This window comes from Colobus angolensis, unplaced genomic scaffold, assembly GCF_000951035.1.
Source record: "Colobus angolensis palliatus isolate OR3802 unplaced genomic scaffold, Cang.pa_1.0 Scaffold448, whole genome shotgun sequence".
NCBI classification, from domain to species: Eukaryota; Metazoa; Chordata; class Mammalia; order Primates; family Cercopithecidae; genus Colobus; species Colobus angolensis.
This window is the reverse complement of record NW_012117910.1, coordinates 456,317-478,746: the sequence shown is the minus strand read 5'-3', so window position 1 is coordinate 478,746 and position 22,430 is coordinate 456,317. Positions and strand designations below refer to the sequence as shown.

The 22,430-nt window shown below is 41.5% G+C and overlaps 1 protein-coding gene and 1 pseudogene across 2 annotated transcripts in view; one reads left to right on the top strand and one right to left on the bottom strand.

Annotated features, from left to right (window-relative positions):
- HORMAD2 (HORMA domain containing 2) overlaps nt 1-2,330 on the bottom strand; it is a 108,683-nt gene extending 106,353 nt beyond the window's left edge. The window contains exons 1-2 of one of the 2 annotated variants that reach the window (XM_011957687.1): nt 1,911-1,938; nt 1,136-1,180 (exon numbers count right to left, since the gene is read on the bottom strand). The gene's annotated coding sequence lies outside the window, so the exon portion shown is untranslated. Of the gene's footprint in view, nt 1-1,135; nt 1,181-1,910 lie in introns of both variants that reach the window. The other variant, XM_011957684.1, reaches the window with a different exon arrangement.
- The window catches only part of LOC105523003, a 33,206-nt pseudogene continuing 12,814 nt past the window's right edge, over nt 2,039-22,430 (top strand).

Sequence of the window (22,430 nt, the reverse complement as noted above, 5' to 3'; positions counted from 1 at the left end):
TAAACCACTTTTTCAACCATTCCAAGTTAAGCAAAAACCGAAGTTTTATTACATTTTCCCAAATATAATTATAGCTGATTTATGAGGGCTCTCTACCTATCTTTCTCAATCTTCCAAAACTATTTTTTACAAAAAAATCCCTTTTCTATCAGGCGAACAATATCCAATAGCTAGATTCTGAAATGCAACTACATGACCTTCCTTACACATGCATGATATTAAGAATGACTTTACTCAAAAGAAGTGTTGGGTTCAATAGATTCATAAAGCTGGAAGGGAGCACAGACATCTTCCAACCCCTTCGATTTAAAGAAGATCCAATTCTGTGGAGGAAGAATCTTTTTTTCAACAAATGGTGCTGAAACAAAAGGACATCCAGGGGGTAGGGGGAAGAAGAGAGAATGAAAAGAAGCTTAACCTGAATCTCACACTGTATACAAATATTAATGCAAAATGGATGATGGAGTTAAACCTAAACATAAAGCTATAAAGAAAAGGGGCTGGGCGCAGGGGCTCACACCTGCAATCCCAGCACTTTGGGAGGCAAAGCGGGCGGATCACAAGGTCAAGAGATCGAGACCATCCTGAACAACATGGTGAAACCCTGTCTCTACTAAAAATACAAAAAAAAAAAAATTTAGCTGGGTGTGGTGGCACATGCCTATAATCCCGGCTAGGAGGGAGGCTGAAGCAGGGGAATCGCTTGAACCCGGGAGGTGGAGGTTGCAGTGAACTGAGATTGCGTCACTTCACTCCAGCCTGGCGACAGAGCACGACTCCGTCTCAAAAAAAAAAAAGAAAGAAAGAAAGAAAAGAAAAAAGAAAAGGAAAGTGAGGCTATGGAAGGGAACTTGGTTTGCCAAAGTCCCCCCAGTTACTTAGACCTTCTGACAGAGCTTGTTTCAATAAATTATTCACCATTTTAACAAATTCCATCTGGCCCTGGTAATTCCCCTACTTGTGCTCATTCAGAGTAAATGGTTTCCACTGTATTAATTGAGTATTTGTTCATGCTTTTGACTTTTTAATATATTTTTCATGCTATTTCAATTATTCATTCATTCAACATCTTACGAGGTGACTACAATGTGCCAGGCAACGTACAGGATTACAAGATGTAATATACTTTTCCTACCTCAACAGACTGATGGTCCAACGGAGGAGCAATTAGATTATGATCCTGCTGAGATTAAAAACCCCTTTCGGGGCCAGAACCACCCCTCATTTCTACCAAGTGAGTACGCGATGTACTGCACAGCCTGTCCAGTGCTCTGCGCACTCGGACACATTTCGGCGATTGGCTAATCCTGAGGTTCAAGACACTCTCTCCCTCTGAACTGTTTAGGGAACTAAAGTCCACAGGGATTAATTGGCAAATTCTCACTAAAACGAAAGGGGAGCTGAGGTCAAGCGGGGCGGGGTGGCTCGTCCCCACCTCTCTCACCTCTTGGCCTGTACCAGGCATCGATCCTCGCAGAAAACCTCAATGGCTGAGGAGAATCTGATCCAGGTAAGATAAACCCCAAAAGCTCCACCACACACGGCCCCTCCAATGCCGGGCACAGACATCGTCTGCCCTACCAGCCTCGTCATGGCTCATTATGGCTGCTGCTTGCTCAGCAAGTTTGATTTCATGTCCAGAAAAATCTGAATTTCAAAGCTACCTGGGTGTTCTCTGTCCAGTTCTGGGGGAAATCGCCTCCCTTTTGTCTTCCTCCTCAGCCCCCTGCCCTCCCGATTCTCTTCACAGTACTGTAGGCCCTCACGAAAAATGATATTTTCAAATCCAACTTAAAGCCTTAAGTAACAAGAAAAGAAAAATATATATATATTTGTTTGACATAAAGACAGAACTAACAACGTCCGAGTGCCCTCTCTGGGCGGAGACCTCGCGTCTCAACAGCCCTCACCTCAGCTCGTCGACGCCTCCCTCCCACCGAGAGTCAACGGCCTTTTCCGGCCCAAACCCGCTCCTCGGCTCATAAATAGTCAACGAGACCTTTCTGGGCGGGACCAGAAACTTCCTCATGAATAATTCATGACCCGTCCACGGCGGCCGGGTCGATCGGCCTCGCTAGACTTCATGAATATGCAAAGCAGGGGCGAGCGGCAGTTAGCCAGGCCCTGGCCCGTCCGGCCCCTCAGCAGCCGCCTCTCAGCCGGGGGCCGCACACTGACCCGACGCGGCCTTGGGTCGGGCGCCGCCCGCCTGGGCCACCTGTACAATGACAGCCTGCACCGGGGCTTCTTGAGGAGGCGCCCGCCCGCCGAGGTTAGGACCCGAGGGACCGTGGGGCTCGGGCGGGCCAGGACGCCACGCCGGCTGGTCCCAGAGAGGCCTGAGGCGGGCGCGGGGCGGCGTAGGGGAAGGGAGCGAAAGCCTGGGGGGCCCAGGGACCCAAGTTAGAAGAAGGCCCGAGGGGTGCGGCGCGGTGGCTTCACCTGGGATCCCAGCACTTTGGGAGGCCGAGGCGGGCGGATCACTTGAGGTCAGGAGTTCGAGACCAGCCTAGCCAACATGGTGAAACCCCGTCTCTATAAAAAATACAAAAATTACCTGGGCGTGGTGGCGCGCAACTGTAGTCCCAGCTACTTGGGAGGCTGAGGCAGGAGAATCGCTTGAGCCCGGGAGCCTGTGGTTGCAGTGAGCCAAAATCCCCCCATTGCACTCCAGCCTGGGCAACAGAGCAAGACTCTGTCTCAAAAAATTTTTTACAAGTACAAAAATTAGTTGGGTCATCTTGACACACGCCTGTAGTCCCAGCTATTTGGGAGACTGAGATAGGAGGATCACTTGAGCCCGGGAGTTTGAGGTTGCAGTGAGCCAAGATCGTGCCATTGCACTCCAGTCTGGGCCACAGAGGGAGACCCTGTCTCAAAAATGAAAAAAAAAGAAGGCCCGGCGCGGTGGCTCAAGCCTGTAATCCCAGCACTTTGGGAGGCCGAGACGGGCGGATCACGAGGTCAGGAGATCGAGACCATCCTGGCTAACACGGTGAAACCCCGTCTCTACTAAAAAAATACAAAAAGCTAGCCGGGCGAGATGGCTGGTGCCTGTAGTCCCAGCTACTCCGGAGGCTGAGGCAGGAGAATGGGGTAAACCCGGGAGGCGGAGCTTGCAGTGAGCTGAGATCCAGCCACTGCACTCCAGCCCAGGCGACAGAGCGAGACTCCGTCTCAAAAAAAAAAAAGAAAGAAAGAAAGAAAAAAAAAGAAAAGAAAAAGAAGAAAAAGACATAAGGCCAGAAGGACAGAGCTTTCCAATACTTGAGAGCATCTGCAACCTCTTCATCCCTACCCTGGACCTGGCTTTATATTCTTTTTAACATTAATTTGTACTTATGCAAATAAAACATGAATATGTTCTCCTTTGTGCCCTACCCCTAATCTCAGTTTTTTCTGCCCTGGTAACTGAGGGAGCAGTTGGGGGTGTGGCTCCTTAGATCCTTTCCGACCTGTTTAGGTAGACATTTCATATCCTGTGGAGCTTTCCAAAGGTTCCTGGAGTCCTATGAACCTCCCCAATGGGATTTCCCAAGAGAGTAGATTAAAGAGTGAGCCTCTTGAAACCTGCTCTTATTTTGTTTCTGCAGGAAAGAAAAAAAAACTATTCAAGCTGGCGAGAATATGAGTTCAGAACATAATGACTAAAACTGAAATTTGGGCTGAAATATTCCTTTAGTGCAAGTTTTCTCAACCTTCCCCCCACCCCCACCATCATAACAACCAAAAATGTCTCTAGACTTTGCCAAATGTCCCATGGGGTGTGCAAAATTGCCCTCTGTCGAGAACTACTGCGTTCACTCTATACTTTCTGGAAGTAACTGCTTTTTAAGCTCCAACCACACAGATGGTCTGTCTGCACCAGCCCTTCTCAGCCTCTGCATTTACCAGCCTCTGGCTGGATCACTAGGCCCTCTGTGCTGGCTGTTCTAATTTTCTTCTGCCTTCAGGTCTGAGCTCAGTCAACTACTACCATATCCAAAAACTTACCCCTCTCTGCCCTATACTAATGGCAGTCCACCCCACCAGCAAACACAGTTATTTGTTATTCTGTTTCTTTCATAGAATTTCTCTCAATCTAAATTTTTTTTTTTTTTTTTTTTTTGAGACAGAATCTCACTCTGTCACCCAAGCTGGAGTGCAGTGGCGTGATCTTGGCTCACTGCAACCTCTACCTCCTGGGCTCAAGTGATTCTCCTGCCTCAGCCACCTAAGTAGCTGGGGTTACAGGCATGTGTCACTATGCCTGGCTGATTTTTGTATTTTTAGTAGAGACGGGGTTTCACCATGTTGGCCGGGCTGGTCTTGCACTCCTGACCTCAAGTGATCCACCCACCTCAACCTCCCAAAGTGCTGGGATTACAGGCTTGAGCCCCCAAGCCTGGCCCTGGATTTCATTTATTTGATAACCTGTTTTGTTTTTTTCTCTCTATCACCTAGAATAAGTAGGTAAGTGTCATCAGAGGCCTGATCTGGCTGAGTCGGCACTCAATAGACACAGTAGGTACTCAATAGACGTTGGTGGACTGAAATTATAAATTACCTTGTCTTCCTCCTAAGAGCTTCTGTGGAGTTTCTCTTACTCCTTTCCTTCCTCATCATTTGGCAGGCTCCTTGTGACCAAAGGAATGGATTAATAAGCCCCTGTGCCTGGCCCTGTGCTAGGAGCTGTTGGGTAAAGCCTTCACCTTTCCCGCTGGCTTATCAACTCCTTGAGGGCAAGAGCTGTTATTTTTACTTCTTTCATTATGTTCATTGAAGGTATTCAAATAGATACCTGAATTAACTGTTCCTCAGTGAACATGGAAGGTATTCAAATAGTTGAATGAACGAATCGGTTACTTAAGGAACAACATTAGGTAATTAAAAATTGATAGTGTTACAGGGGGCTTTAGAAATCCTCCAAGTCGAGTCCTTTACTTTACAGGTGAGAGTATAAGTAATTTGCTCAAGGTCCCTATGCTTCTTAAGAGGCTGGGTCACACATACAACCCATGGTCGCACACCTCTTATTTCAAGACTCTTCTTGTCTCCAGCCAGGCTAGTTTCTGATTACTTTTCTGTGAACCTGACTTACAACTCAGACACAGAAGTCCCAAGCCAAAAAATTGCTTCTTGTCAACTAAAAAGGCTTTGAGCCTGTGCTTTTTCATCTTGATTAAATCCAACCCTGGGGAAAATGGCGTAATGAACTCAAAAGTGCTCTATGATATTCAAACAACTCTCCAGCTTCCTTTGTACCTTTCAGTGATAAGAGACTGGGAATTGTCCCTGTCAAAGCGTTTTGTTTGTTTTGCAAGGAGAAAATGTGCATTGTGGTAGAACATGATCATTGTTTAGAAGTTTCCAAATAACCAGAATTTTGACAAAGGTCAAAAGTCTCCAGCTGAGGTTTTGCCAAACCCCAGTAGTAAAATAACACATGCCACAGGTGAAAATAGAGGGAGAATCTTATTTGAGATGACTTTCATTGGCTAAATTTGACCTTTCTCCCTTTAGACACATTTACGTCACCTGACTCTGTACCTGAAACAGTTTTACCAATCAGTCTCTGGTTTGACTCTTGTTTTTTGAGGGCTAAGGACCATTTTTCCTAATTAGTTAAAAAGAATTCAGGGTTTCTTCTTTGTTCTTCTTGATCATTTCATATAGGCAGCACCTGGTTAGGGGAGTCTTTGTGTCATGCTTTCAGCTTTTAGACCTTTATAGTTTATTCTGAGGCATCTTACAGCACACTGTGTCATAGGAAGCAGAGCTTTTTTTTGGAGGGGGGGGACAGAGTCTCACTCTGTCGCCCAGGCTGGAGTGCAGTGGTGCAATCCCAGCTCACTGCAACCCTCCGCCTCCCGGGTTCAAGCTATTCCCCTGCCTTAGCCTCCTGAATAGCTGGGATTACAGGCATGCGCCACCACACCCAGCTAATTTTTGTATGTTTAGTAGAGAGGGGGGGTTCACCATGTTGGCCAGGCTGATCTCGAAATCCTGACCTCAAGTGATCTGCCCACCTCAGCCTCCCAAAGCGCTGGGTTTACAGGCGTGAGCCACTGCACCTGGCCAGCAGAGCGATCTTTTGCCTACCTAAAATGATTGGAACTCTGCTCTTCAAGTTCAGTTTAACCTTGGAAATCTTCCCCAAAAGATGGTTTATTGGAGAGTTATCAAAATAGACATATTGAATATAAAAATATCTTCTCAGGAGGATATCTCCTATTAGATGTGTCTCCCTCTTCAAGGTGCAATGTCATGATACCAAATATAGGGAAAAAGATTGGGATGGAGGGAGCAGCTAAGTAGGAAAGGTAGTTTCTTTATTTTTCTTTCTTTCTTTATTTTTTTTTGAGACGGAGTCTCGCTCTGTCTCCCAGGCTGGAGTGCAGTGGCCAGATCTCAGCTCACTGCAAGCTCCGCTTCCCGGGTTCAGGCCATTCTCCTGCCTCAGCCTCCCAAGTAGCTGGGACTACAGGCGCCCGCCACCTCGCCCAGCTAGTTTTTTGTATTTTTTAGTAGAGACAGGGTTTCACCGGGTTAGCCAGGATGGTCTCGATCTCCTGAACTCGTGATCTGCCTGTCTCGGCCTCCCAAAGTGCTGGGATTACAGGCTTGAGCCACCGTGCCCGGCCAAGTTTCTTTGTTTTCAACATTTATTAGAACTCTGAAAACATAATGTCCAGTTATGAAGTTGACACCACCACATTCATTCATCAAGCATTTATTTTGTACCATTAATAAAGCACTCTACTTTGCACTGCAGGGATCACAGAGGTAATGACTTGGTCCCTGAACTGTGAATTTTACAGTTTAGTGAGAGAGGGAGATCTGTGATACTAATGGAGCTATAAAGTATACGATAGAATGTAGAGAGGAAGCTATACATTCTGAATTGGGAATCAAGACACCTTTACAAAGGAGGTGACATTTTTAGGAGGAGAGCATGTGTATCTGATTTTCTTTACTTGTTCTTTGGCAATGGTTAGAATACCTCAAACCAATAAAAGCAGACATTTTGCCCACCACTTTAGAACCAGGAGAGAAAAGGAGGTGTAAGATCCTTTCTTTCCACTCCTGGCAGCAACATGCTCCCAAAAGCTAAATGTTGCTTTTGCAATTCCAAGTGTCTCACTTATGGTTAAGAGAAAAGCTGAGTAGAGAGAGTCCTCCCTCATCTTTGTCCCCTTCCTCAGTAAGGTTAAGTTAAATGTGGCTTTTTCTTTTCAGCTGCCTTATTTCAAGCGCTCATTTCTATGTTGGGATGTCATTTTATTCTGGTTTCCATTGCAGCATGCAGTAGCCATGTGATTGCCAGGAGTGGTCAGTGGTGCTTATAAATGTACTTATGAACGTGACTCTGAAATTCTAGAATTTTAAGCATCACTGAGAAAAGAGAAGCAAAATGATTTAGAGAACTGTAGTTTTGATTCAAGCCTTTGCATGTGAACTGACTATATTGCTAGCTTATTTGGGCTATTTTGTAGAAAGAAAGGCAAAGGTAAAGAGTTCCCAACCTGGCTGTAGCTTCTGAACTTTATCCATCCATTGGCAGCCAAGGAGAAAGCAGTCAATATGAAATAAGTCCCCAACTATAAGGTCTAAACATAACTCCTGCTGCTTCTGCCCACACACTGTCATCCTACAAAATATAATTCCATGTGTAGGTGGCAATTTATTATGGCCTTCATCCTCACTCAGAGCTGCATATCAATTTCTGCCTCCTTCAAATGAATCTGTTCTGATTGGCAGAAGGATCTCCATGAGGGTTGTGAGTTTCTGGGGAAAGCCTAGGGTTTAATGAACTAGAACAGGAAATGGCAGGGCTGTAAGTGACAAGCTGCTGCCTGCTTGAGTGCCTAGACTAAGAAATGATGTTGAGAAAGATATTGAATTCTCAAGCATTATGGAAATGTTCTATTAACTACTTGGTTCTGTCTTCTGAATGTGAAGTTTTGTTGACGTGTAAAATGATGTTATTCCCCTTAATGATTATCACTTAATAGAAGTTTCAAATGAAATCGACTTTAAACTAGTTTTCCATGATTGCTACTTGGTACATCTGCACAGAGATCTAGACGAGGTGATGTACAAAATGAGCCACACTATTGACAGCCTAACATTTGAGGGCCTTTATTTTCTACACTTCCTGGTGCTTGGGAAATGACGGTTACCTAAAAAATGGTTTAGAATTCCTATACGACCATATTGCAGGCTCAGCCCCATGAGGGGCTTGTTTTTCTTCCCTTAGTTGATACTAACTTCGTGATAGGTTAAATTTGGAAATACTAATGATCTCTGATTGCAAAGGTCCCAAATTTAAGATCATAATACTTATTATCTTTGCATAAACTGAACACAATAATATAAGAAATCTGAGGCAGACTTTTCTTACACCTCTTCTCATTAAACTAACAAACAAAGGCCAATTTCTCCCTGCCAAAAGAAAGGTTAAACATCTGGAAAGTGTAAGACATCACAGGAAAATTACCTACCTAGCTCTAAAAATGGAAGGGAGAAAGAGACTTGGAAGAAGGCCTCCTTTACAGGTTTGCTAGAACTTACATCTAAGGAAACTGTCTTCCTAAAAGCCAGATTTCTGTGGAAACCATGTTCTTAAACGTGCCAGGGACTATGTTAACCTCAGTCACATTAATGCACAGCACAGAAAGATTTACTGTTTTAAGAGGCACTGGGGGCTGGGTGCAGTGGCTCATGCCTGTAATCCCAGTACTTTGGGAGGGTGTGGAGGGAGGATTGCTTGAGCCCAGGAGTTTGAGACCAGCCTGGGAAACATGGTGAAACCCCGTCTCTATAAAAAATACAAAAATTAGCTGGGCATGGTGGCATGAACCTGTAGTCCCAGCTACTCAGAAGGCTGAGGTAAAAGGATTGATTGAGCCCAGGAGGTTGAGGCTGCAGTGAGCTGTGATCGTGCCACTGCACTCCAGCCTGGGCAACAGAGCAAAACCTTGTCTCTTTAAAAAAAAAAGTATTTTTTAATTAAACATATAGATCAAATTCACCACTTTAAAATATACAAATCAGCATATTTTAGTATATTCACAAAGTTGTGCAACCATCACCACTATCTAATTCCAGAACACTTGCATCACCCCAAAAAGAAGCCCCGTGCTTATTAGCAGTCATTCCCCCATTCCTTCCTCCCCTATTCCTTGTCAACCATTAATCTACTTTCTGTCTCTATGGATTTGTCTATTCTGGATATTTCATATAAATGAAATCATAAACTATGGCCTTTTGTGTCTGGCTTCTTTCACTTAATAACTAAAGTATAATCATTCATATTGTGGCATGTATTCCTTTTTATGGCTAAAAAGTACTCTATGTTTACCACATTTTGTACATCTATCAGTTGATGGACATTTAGGTTTTCACCTTTTTGCTGTGAAGAATAATACTTCTACGAACATTCATGTACAAAGTTATGTGTGGATATATGTTTTCATTTTTCTTGGATATATATCTAGGAGCAGAATTGCTGCATCACATGGTAACTCTATGTTTACCTTTTTGAGAAATGGCCAAACTCTTTCCAAAGCAACTACACTGTTTTACACTCACCAGCAACACATAAGGGGTTCCAATTTTCCCACATCTTTGCTTTGTCATTTTCCCCTTTTAAAAAAAGTTATGGGTTGGGCATGGTGGCTCACACCTGTAATCCCTGCACTTTGTGAGGCCAAGGTTGGTGGATCACCTGAGGTCAGGAGTTTGAGACCAGTCTGGCCAACCTGGTGAAACCCCATCTCTACTAAAAATACAAAAATTAGCCGAGTGTGATGGCGGACACCTGTAATCCCAGCTACTTGGGAGGCTGAGGCAGGAGAATCGCTTGAACCTGAGAGGCAGAGGTTACAGTGAGCCGAGTTTGTGCCACTGCACTCTAGCCTGGGTGACAGAGACTCCATCTCAAAAAAATTATAGCCATGCTACCGGGTGTGAAATGGTATCTCATTGTGGTTTTGATTGGCATTTTCCTAATGACTAATGATGTTGAACATCTTTTCATTTGCTTCTTGGCCATTTTGAAATTCAAGAAGTGTATCTTTTGATTTGTTTCTTTTTCAAGATTGTTTTGGCTATTCTGAGTCCCTTGCATTTCCATTTGAATTTTAGGATCAGCTTGTTACTTCCTGCCAAAAAAGCAACTGAGATTTTGATAGGGATTACATTGAATCTGTAGATCAATTTGGGGAGTATTGCTATCTGAATAATATTGTTTTTCAATCCACAAATATGGATATATTTCCATTTATATAGGTTTTCTTTAATTCATTTCAACAATGTTTATAGTTTTCAGTGTACAAGTCTTACACTTCTTTGGTTAAATTTATTCCTAAGATTTTTATTTTCTTTTATGCTTATATTAGTTTGCTTGGGCTGCAATAACAGAATACCACAAATGGTGTAGCTTAAACAATGGAAACTGATCTTCCTATAGTTCTAGAGGCTGGAAGTCCAAGATTAAGGTGCCAGCAGAGTTGGTTTGGGTGAGGCCTCTCTTCCTGGCTTGCGACTGCCTCCTTCTTGCTGTGTCTTCACATAGTCTTTTCTCTGTGCAAATGTTTAGAGAGAGATGTCTTTGATGTCTCTTCCTCTTGTTATAAGGGCACCAGTCCCCTTGGATTAGTACTCCACCCTTATGACCTCATTTACCCTTGATTACCTCCTTAAAGGTCCTGTCTCCAAGTATAGTAACATTGGAGGTTAGGGCCTCAGCATATGAATTGGGGTGGAGGAGGGCATAATTCAGTCCTTAACAATGCTATTATACATGGAATTGTTTTCTTAATCTCATTTTGGGATTGTTCATTGCTAGTGTATAGAAAAATAATTGCTTTTTGTATATTAATCTTGGATCCTGTATCCTTACTGAACTTGTATTAGTTCTCACTGATTTTTTGTCAATTTTCTATAGACAAGATTTTGTCATCTGCAAATAAAGATAGTTTTAATTCTTCCTTTCAAATCTGGGTGCTGCTTATTTATGCTTGGCTAATTTTGTATTTTTAGTTGAGACATGGTTTCTCCATGTTGGCCAGGCTGGTCTCAAACCCCCGACCTCAGGTGATCCACCTGCCTCGGCCTCCCAAAGTGCTGGGATTACAGGCATGAGCCACCACACCCGGCTGGAATGTTTTTTTTTTTATCATAAAAAGATATTGGATTTTGACCAGACACAGTGGCTCACACCTGTAATCCCAGCGCTTTGGGAGACCAAGACAGGCAGATCACCTGAAGTCAGGAGTTCAAGACCAGCCTGGCCAACATGGTGAAACCCCTTCTCTGCTAAAAATATATAAATCAGCCGGGTGTGGTGGCAGGCGCCTATAATCCCAGCTACTCATGAGGCTGAGGCAGGAGAATCGCTGGAACCTGGGAGGCAGAGGTTGTAGTGAGCAGAGATCGTGCCACTCCAGCCTGGGTGACAGAGCGAGACTCCATCTTAAAAAAAAGAAAAAGATACTGGATTTTGTTTAATGCTTTTTCTACATCTATTGATCATGTGAGTTTTATCCTTTTTCAATATGGTATGTTAAATTGATTTTTATATATTTAACCAACCTTGCAATCCTGGGAGAAATTCCATGTGGTTTGTGGTGTATATTCCTTTTTATATGTGGTTGGATTTAGTTTGCCACTATTTGGGTGGAGTGTTGTGTCTATATTCATAAGGGATATTGGTTTGTAGTGTTCTTGTGATGTTCTTTCATCTGGTTTTGGTATACCAGTCTCATAGAAGGCGTTGGGAAGTGTTCTCTCCCCTTTTATTTTTTGGGAAGAGTGTGAATTCTTCTTTATATGTCTGGTAGAATTCACCAGTGAAGCCATCTGGTCCTGGGCTTTTCTTTGTGGAAGGTTTGTGTGTGTGTGTGTGTGTGTGTGTGTGTGTGTGTGTGTGTAACTACTAATGCAATCTCTGCTTATTATAAGCCTATTCAGGTTATCTATATTTTCTTGAGTCATTCAGTAGTTTGTGTCTTTATAGGAATTTGTCCATTCCATCTAGGTTACCTAACTTGTTGGCATACAGTTTTGCTTTTTTTTGTTCTTTTTGAGTCTTGCTCTATCACCCAGGCTGGAGTTCTGTGGTGTGATCTCGGTTCACTGCAGCCTCTGCCTTCCAGTTCAAGCAATTCTCATGCCTCAGCCTCCCAATTAGCAGGGACTGGCAGGCATGCACCACCACGCCTGGCTAATTTTTTTTTTCTTTTTTTTTTTGTATTTTTGGTAAAGACAGGGTTTCGCCATGCTGCCCAGGCTGGTCTCAAACTCCTAGCCTCAAGTGATCCACCCACCTTGGCCCCCCAAAGTGCTGGGATTACAGGCATGAGCCACTGCCCCTGGCTGGCAGACAATTATTTATAAAATTCTCTTATAATCCCTTTTATTTCTGTAAGGTTGGTAATAATGTACCTCTTTCAATCCTAATTTTAGTAACTTCAGTCTAATTTTTTTCTTAGTCTGCCTTGCTAAAGATTTGTCAATTTTGTTGTTGTTTTTTTTTTTTCCAGGAAACAACTTTTGGTTTTATTGATTTTCTCTATTGTTTTTCTATTCTCAATTTTGTTTGTTTCTACTCTAATCTGTATTATTGCCTTCCTTCTACTTGCTTAGCATTTCATTTTCTCTTCTTTTTTGAGTTTCTGAAAATGTAAGATTAAGTAATTTATTTGAGGTCTTTATTTAATGTAGCATTTACAGCTATAAATTTCCCACTTAGGTGTGCTTTAGCTGCATCTCATAAATTTTACTACATTGGTTTTGGTGGGGTTTTTTTGTTTTGTTTTGTTTTTGCTTTTTTGAGATGGAGTCTTGCCCTGTCACCCAGGCTGGAGTGCAGTGGCGCGATCTCAGCTAACTGCAACCTCCACCGCCCAGGTTCAAGCAATTCTCATGCCTCAGCCTCCCAAGTAGCCGGGATTACAGGTGCATGCCACCACACCCAGCTAATTTTTGTATTTTAGTAGAAATGGGGTTTAACCATGTTGGACAGGCTGATCTCGAGCTCATGACCTCAGGTGATCTACCTGCTTCGGCCTCCCAAAATACTGGGATTACAGGTCTGAGCCACTGTACCCAGCCCTAATTTTGCTACATTGTGTTTTTGTTTTCATTCACTTCAAAGTATTTTCTAGTATCTCTTGTGATTTCTTCTTTGACCTAATAGGTATTTTGGAGCGTGTTGTGTGGTTTCCACATATTTGTAAATTTCCCAAATTTCCTTCAGTTGTTGCTTTATTGTGATATTGCTTGTGGTGAGACAATATACATTGTATGATTTCAATCCTGTTAAATTTATTGACACTTGTTTTATAGCCTAACATGGTCTATTCTGGAGACTTTTCCATGTGCACTTGAGAAGAATGTATATTCTGCTGGTTTGGGGTGGAAAGTTCTATTGATGTTCCTTAGATCTAGCTGGTTTGTAATGTTGTTCAAGTCTTCTATTTCCTTGTTGGTATTCCGTCTAGTCGTTCTACCTATTTTTGAGAGGGAAGTATTATTTCTCTAATTAGTACTGTTGGATTATTTATTTCTCCCCTTATTTATTTTTTGCTTCATGTATTTTGAGGTTCTTATTGTTAGGTGGATATTTGTTTATAATTGTTGTATCTTCTTTTTTGTTATTGTTGTTCTGTTGCCCAGGCTGGAGTGCAGTGGTGTGATCTTGGCTCACTGCAACCTCCAACTCCCAGGTTCAAGTGATTCTCCTGCCTCAGCCTCCTGAATAGCTGGGATTACAAGCACCCCATACCATGCCCAGCTAATTTTTGTATTTTTAGTAGAGACAGGATTTCACCATGTTGGCCAGGTTGGTCTTGAACTCCTGACCTCAAGTGATCCACCTGCCTCGGCCTCCTAAAGTGCTGGGATTATAGGCATGAGCCACTGTGCCCAGCCTGTATCTTCTTGATGGACTGACTTTTAAAATCATTATTAAATGTCCTTTTTTGTGTGTGTCTAGTAACACATTTTATCTTAAAGTCTATTTTTGTCGGATACAAGTATAGCTACTCCAGCTCTTTTCTTTGGCAATAATAAAAACGCCAGATGAGCCAGGAGTGGTGACTCACTCCTGTAATCACAGAATTTTGGGAGGCTGAAGTGGGAGGATCTCTTGAGGCCAGAAGTTCGAGACCAGCATGGCCAACAAAATGAGACCCTGTCTCTAAAGAAAAAAAAAATACTTAAAAGTTAGCTGAGTTTGGTAGCCCGCACCTGTAGTCCCAGCTACTCAGGAGGCTGAGTTGGAAGGATCACTTCAGCCCGGATTTTGAGGCTATGATTGTGATATTTCACTCTAGCCTGTATGACAGAGTGAGATCCTGTCTCTTTTTTTTATTTTTTTATTTTTTTAAAGGTGGGATAGGGAGAGAGATAAAGATCCCTTGAGCCCAAGCGTTCAAGACCAGCCTGGGCAATACAGATCCCATCTCTAAAAAAACTTCTTAAAATTAGCTGGGTGTGGTGGCATGTGCCTTTAGTCCCAACTACTTGGGAGGCTGAGGTAGGATTGCTTAAGCCCAAGAGTTCAAAGTTGCAGTGAGTTGTGATTACACCACTGCACCCAAGCTGGGCAACAGAGCAAGATTAAATCATCTCTAAAGACTAAAATAAATGAAATAAATTATATCTCTTATAGAAATATAGTTTATTTATATATATATAAAAATATAGTTGGATCATGTTGTTTTTATCCATTTTTCAGTATCTGCCTTTTGATTGAAGTGCTTAATCCATTTATGTTTACATTTAATGTAATTACTAACATGGTTAGATTTATGTCATTTTGCTATTTGTTTTCTATATGTCTTATGTGTTTTTATTTCTTATTCCCTTACTGCTTTTTTTTGTAGATATTTTCCAATGTGCCATTTTAACTTCTTGTCATTTATTTTCCTGTATATTCTAAAGGTATTTTCTTTTTAGATTTATTTAATTTATTTATTTATATTTTTTATTTTTGAGACATAGTCTCATTCTTTTGCCCAGGCTAGAGTGCAGTGGTATGATTTCAGCTCATTGCAGCTTCTGCCTCCCGGGTTCAAGCAATTCTGGTGCCTCGGCCTCCCAAGTAGCTGGGACTACAGGTGCACACCGCCATGCCTGGCTAGTTTTTGTATTTTTAGTAGAGACAGGGTTTTACCATGTTGGCCAGGCTGGTCTCAAACTCCTGACCTCTAGTGATTCACCTGCCTTGGCCTCCCAAAGTGCTGGGATTACAGGCATGAGCCACCACGCCCAATTGAAAATTTATTTTATTTTTATTTTTTATCTTATTTATTTATTTATTTATTTATTTTGTGTGTGTGTGACAGAGTCTCGCTCTGTCGCCCAGGCTGGAGTGCGGTGGTACCATCTTGGCTCACTGCAACCTCTCCCTCCTGGATTCAAGCAGTTCTTCCGCCTCAGTCTCCTAAGTAGCTGGAATTACACATGCGTCGCACCACACCAAGCTAATTTTATATTTTTAGTAACAGCGGGGTTTCACCATGTTGGTCAGGCTGGTTTCAAACTCCTGACCTTCTGATCCGCCTGCCTCGGGCTACTAAAGTGCTGGCATTACAGGCATGAGCCACTGCGCCAGGCAATTTATTTTATTTTTTGGAGACAAGGTCTTACTCTGTCACCCAGACTGGAGTGCAGTGGCTCAATCATAGCTCACTGCGGTCCTGAACTTTTGGGCTCAAGTGATCCTCCCAACTAACTAAGCCTCCTGAATAGCTGGGACTACAGGCATGCACCACCATGCCCAGCTAGTGTGTGTGTGTGTGTGTGTGTGTGTGTGTGTTTTGTAGAGATAGGTTTTCACCTTGTTGCCCAGGATCATCTCAAACCCCTGGGGTAAAGCCATTCACCTGTCTCGGCCTCCCAAAATGCTAGGATTATAGGTGTGAGACACCATGTCCAACCAGTTAACTTTATTTTTAAAAATTTTTGTAGAGATGGATCTTGCCATGTTGCCCAGGTCTCAAACTCCTGGCCTTATTAGCTGGGTACGGTCATGCTTGCTTGTAATCCCAGCTACTCAGGAGGCTGAGACAGGAGAATCATTTGAATCCAGGAGGCAGATGTTGCAGCGAGCCGAGATCACACCACTGCACTCCAGCCTGGGTGACAGAGCAAGACTGTCTCAAAAACAAAACAAAACAAAAACAAAAACAAAAAAACTCCTAGCCTCAAGCAATCCTCCTGCTTCAGCCTCCCAAAATACTGGAATTACAGGTATGAGCCACTGTACCTGGCCTAAAGTTATTTTCTTAGTGGTTTCCTAGTGATTGCAATTAACATCTTAATTTGTAGTAATCTATTTCAGATTAATACAATTTATTGAATGAATTTATTTTACAAAATGAATTTATTATAGAAAAACTGTTTCTATGTAGCGCCATTCCTTGTCCCTTCATCTTTTTTGTTTGTTTGTTTGTTTTTGTTTTTTCTTTGAGATAAAGTCTCATTCTATGGCCCAGGTTAGAGTGCAGTAGCTTGATCTCAGGTCACTGCAACCTCCATCTCCCAAATTCAAGTCATTTTCATGCTTCAGCCACCTGAGTAACTGGGATTTCAGGCATATGCCACCACACTCAGCTAATTTTTGTTATTTTTAATAGAGACAGGGTGTCACCATGTTGCCCAGGCTGGTCTCAAACTCCTGAATTCAAGCAATCCTCCCACTTTGGCCTCCCAAAGTACTGGGATTACAGATGTGAGCCACCACGCCCAGCCCATTTATGCTAATTTTTAACATAAGTAAACCTCTTTATACATTATAAGTTCATTAACACCACTTTATTATTATTGCTTTATGCCATTGTCTTTTAAATTAGATAGAAGAAAAAAGTTACAAACAAAAAATACATTTATGTTATCTTTTATATTTACCTTTACCAAAGTGTTCTTTATTTCTTCATGTGGATTTGAGTTACTGTCTAGTTTCCTTTCATTTCAGCCTGAAGGACTCCCTGTACTATTTCTTGTAGAGCAGGTCGGCTAGTGACCAGTTCTCTCAAGTTTTGTCTATCTGGGAATGTCTTAATTTCTCCTTTGTTTTTGAAGGATAGTTTTTCAAGATACAGAATTCTAGATTGACAGTACTTCTTTTTTTCAGGACCTCAAATATGCTATCCCACTGCCTTCTGACCTAAATGGTTTCCAAGGAGAAATGAATTAATCTTATGGAGGATTCTTTGTATGTGATTAATTGCTTCTCACTTGTTGGTTTCTAAATTTTCTCGTTGTCTTTAACCATCAATCATTTGATTATGATGTATCTACATATTGGTCTCTGATTTTATTCTATTTGAAGTTTACTGAGCTTCCTGGATGTGTAAATTAATGCTTTTCTTATATTTGGGAAGTTTCTGGTCATTATTTCTTTGGATATTCTTTCTTATTTATCTGACTTCTCTCCTTCTGGAACTTTCATTATGCATATATATGGATATAGTTGATCGTGTCCTCCATCGCTTCCTCCTCAACTGTATAACCTCAAATGATCTATTTTCACATTCACTGATTCCTTCTTCTGTTAGTTCAAATCTGCTGTTGATCTCCTCTGAAATGAAATGAATTTTTCATTTCAGTTACTATACTTTTTAACTCCAGAATTTACATTTTTTTATTTAGTTCTTTTTTTAATAATTTCTTTTATTTAGTTCTTTTTAAAATAATTTCTTTCTCTTTATTGATATTCTACATTTGGCAAGATAGCATTCTCATATTTTCCTTTAGGTTTTTAGCCCATGGTTTTCTATAGTTCTTTGAATATATATATGAACTGATTTAAAGTCTTTGTCTACTAAGTTCAACATCAGAGATTATTTCTCTTGACTGCTTTTTTTTTCTGTGTATGGTCATACTTTCTTGGTTTTTTTTCCCCCCATGTCTTATAATTTTGTTGAAAATTGGAAAATTTGGCCAGGCAAGGTGGCTCATGCCTGTAATCCCAGCACTTTGGGAGGCTGAGACGGGCGGATCACGAGGTCAGGAGATCGAGACCATCGTGGCTAACACGGTGAAACCCGTCTCTGCTAAAAATACAAAAAAATTAGCCGGGCATGGTGGCAGGTGCCTGTAGTCCCAGCTACTCAGGAGGCCAAGGCAGGAGAATGGCGTGAACCCGGGAGGTGGAGCTAGCAGTGAGCTGAGACCACGCCACTGCACTCCAGCCTGGGCAACAGAGCAAGACTCTATCTCAAAAAACAAAAAAAAAGAAAAAAAATTAAAGTAATATAATGTGGAAATCATATAATAATCTGAAAATCATATTCTTCCACCCTAGGGCTTGTTGTTGTTGTCATTTGTTTCTGTAGTGACTTCCCTGAACTAATTTTGTGAAGTCTATATTCTTTATTATGTGTGGCTATAGAAATCTCTACTTGAAAAACATTCTATTTTGTTCTTCTTTTTCCTTCTATCCCACATTCATTTAGTTTCCAGGACGTGTCAGTATTAATTACACAATTTTTTTTTTTTTCAATATTCTCCTTTCATTCTCTTGGCACCATTCCAACTCAGATCCTAGTTCCTTCTTACCTTGATTACTATAGAGGCATCCAAACCAACCAACTCACTTCTAGCTCTCCCTCTTTCCAATTTAAACTGTATATCACCACTTTTTTCTAAGCATATTTTAATTATTGTATCCTCCCTAACCAAGTAAAGTTAAAAAAAAAAAAAAAATGCAAGGCTGATTAGGTTTGGAGAGACTTGCCCACATTTGTATATTGAGAAAAACCTTGTCTCAAAGGAGTGACTGCATATAGGATAGTGTGGGGAGTAACTGAGAGCATAAAGTCCTAGAGGAAGCAAGAGGGACTTCGATCAGGAAGACCTGCCTTGTATACAATTAGAGGACCTTTATTTTCTGACACAAGATTGAAGGTGCTAAGGATGTATTAATATGGTATAAGTGTTATAGGACAGATGAAAGAGAGAAAGTATAAGGATATTATCTCCCCTTTTATAGAGGGGACATCTGCTCAGAGAGGGTTAAGTGTGATCCTGGAGTCTTAGAGAGAGTAGTTTCAGAATAGTCACAGAAAAATGAGAAAGATTTTCACTTGGGAAATTTAAAAGGATTGTAAGAACTTTTATGAAACATTCTAGGTAACATTGTCACTGTGTCTTTAAAGTTCTTAGTGACATTGGTCTTCATTAAAGAAACCAACTTTTTTCTGCCAGTGCTCAGAAACTGATGCCCTAAAATATGGTGCTTTGACTTGTTGAACTGAAAAAGTCGTTTCTCAAGGTTTCTCTGATCTTCCCCTCTCTTTCTACCTCCCCGGCCTACCGCCCCCAACTACTGTCTCCTAATCTTCTGTCTCACTAAGCACAGGATAAAGTTTCCTTATCTACCTAAAGTCTGGACCCACCAAAGAAAAAAATAATTACCTCTGGTCCCTTCCCTGAGTTTTCATTAACTGAACTTGTATTGCAGGAAGAAAGACTGAAGTCTATCAACACAGCTGGACAGACTTTTGTCACAAACCATTGTCTGCTCTGTGGGCCAAACGGACTTTGTTCCAGGTCATTATATGTTCTTCAAGTCCATTGAAGTCCCTTAAAAATCATTTACTATCCCCCCAACATCATCCACACTTCCTTATCTCCCTTTCCCGTGGTGTGGTGATCACTCTGTGTTTCTCCCAATGCATGCTAACAGATTTGTTTGCCTTTTCTCCTATTAATCTGCCTTTAGTCAGTTGATTTTCAGTAAACATTCAGAGGGGAAAGGGGAAGTTTCCCTTCACCCCTACATATTCTGTTTGAAGATATCCACTTAAGGTTGATCTTTGTAGGCTGAAGTATATTTATGACATATTTTTTAAATCTTTATTTTGCTACCACATGTCAGATGGGCCAATAATAATAATCATATTTTAAGCATGCTTTCCCATACATGTTTTTAGATGATCAGCACAACCACCCTCAGAGACAGGCAACGCATAGATTACTTTTTTTTTTTCTTTTTTTGAGATGGAGTCTTGCTCTATTGCCCAGTCTGGAGGGCAGTGGCGCGATCTTGGCTCACTGCAACCTTCCCCTCCTGGGTTCACGCGATTTTCCTGCCTCAGTCCCCACAAGTAGCTGGGATTACAAGCATGCACCAACACACCTAACTAGTTTTTGTATTTTTAGTAGAGATGGGGTTTCACCGTGTTGGCCAGGCTGGTCTTGAACTCCTGACCTCAGGCAATCTGCCTGCCTCGGCCTCCCAAAGTGCTAGGATTGCAGGTGTGAGCCACCATGCCTAGCCTGCTTTTGCTTTTTCACAAATGAGAAAATACTTACAAGTTTATGGACCAGGCCGGGCACGGTGGCTCACGACTGTAATCCCAGCATTTTGGGAGGCCAAGGCAGGCAGATCACGAGGTCAGGAGTTCAAGACCAGCCTCACCAACATGGTGAAACCCTGTCTCTACTAAAAATACAAAAATTAGCTGGACATGGTGGCATGCGCCTATAATCCCAGCTACTTGGGAGCTGAGGCAGGAGAATCATGTGAACCCGGGAGGCAGAGGTTGCAGTGAGCCGAGATGGCACCGTTGCACTCCAGCCTGGGCAACAGAGTAAGACTCCGTCTCAAAAAAAAATTTAAAAAAAAAGTTTATGGACCAGTGCAGACTACACATTGTGTATAGCAAATCCAGGACTCAATCAAGTTTTACAATCTTGGTTTAATGTTCTAAGTTCTGCTCTTTGTAACATGAGTATTAACAACTATAAGAAGAGAACAGTCCTTGTGGGTACAGAAATTCTGTTTTCTGGGCCAGGCACAATGGCTCAGGCCTATAATCCCATCACTTTGGGAGGCCGAGGCAGGGGGATCACCTGAGGTCAGAAGTTCCAGACTAGCCTGACCAATTTGGAGAAACCCCGTCTCCACTAAAATACAAAATTAGCCTGGCATGGTGGTGCATGCCTGTAATCCCAGCTATTTGGGAGGCTGAGGCAGGAGAATCGCTTGAGCCTGGGAGGCCGAGGTTGTGGTGAGCTGAGATCGTGCTATTGCACTCCAGCCTGGGGAACAAGAGTGAAACTCTGTCTCAAAGAAAAAGAAAAGAAAAAAGAAATTCTGTTTTCCAGCTGCAACATATGACATAGAGAACCTGAGCAATAACCACAATTAGGGTCACAGTGAGAGCTGAAATGCAGCAGAGAGGGCAAAGAATAGTGACAATTCAAGCCTTCCAATTTATAAGGTCCCATTTAATGTGTTATTTCACTTGATCCTACAACAATCTTATGAGGAAATTATGATTATACCCATTTTTAAATCAGCTAGGAAACAATTATTGAGAGCTTGAAATATTTGTCTAAGGACACACAACTGGTAAGTGGTAAAGTTGGCGATTCACACTCAGGTCAACTTATTACAAATCTCATTCTTTTCAGTAAACTTGGTCATCCTTGGAATCGTTGGCCAGATTCTTGATTTTTTTATTTTCATTTGTCTCAAGGTATTTTCTAATTTCCCTGGTGAGTGCTTCCTTGATCCATTGGTTATTCCAATGTGTGGTTTAATTTCCACATACTTAGGAATTTTTCAGTTTTCCTTTTGCTATTGATTTCTAGTTTTATTTCATTGTCATCAGAAAAGATACATGGTATGATGACTACAGTCTTCTGAAACTTGTTAAGACTTGTTTTGTGGCTTAATAAGTGATCTGTCTTGGAGAATGTTTCCTGTATGCTTGAGAAAAATGGGTATTCACCATTATCACTGTTATTGGGTGGACTGTTCTGTATAGGTCCAATTGGTATAAGTATTGTTCAAATCTTTTACTTCTTTATTGATCTTATGTCTGGTGGTTCTACCCATTGTTGAATATGGGTTATTGAAATCTACTATTTTTGTGTTACTGTCTATTTCTCCTTCAATTCCGTTAATGTTTGCTATATTTGGATGCGCTTACGTTAGGCACATATATATTTATAATTGTTACATCTTCTTGGTGAATTAATGCCTTTGTCATTATATGATGTTCTTCTTTGTCTCTTGTGACAGTTTTTGACTTAAAGTCTATTTTGTTGGATGTAAGTGTGGCCCCTTTGCTCTCTTTTGGTTACTATATGTATGGAATATATTTTTCCATCCTTTCATTTTCAGCCTTTGTGTGTCCTTATATCTAAAGTGAGCCAGTAGACAGCATATAGTTGGATCTTGTTTTTTAAATCCATTCAGTCACTCTGTGTCTGTTGATTTGAGAGTTTAATCTATATACATTTAAAGCAGTTACTGATAGAGGAGGACTGACTATTGCTGTTTCTTTCTCTTTTTTAATGTCTTGTAGTTAATTTGTCCCCTTTTTCTTCTCTTGGTGTCTTCCTTTGTGTTTCATTAATTTTTGTAGTGACATGCTTAGATTCCTTTCTCAGTTTTTGTTTTGTTTTGTTTTGTTTTTGTTTTT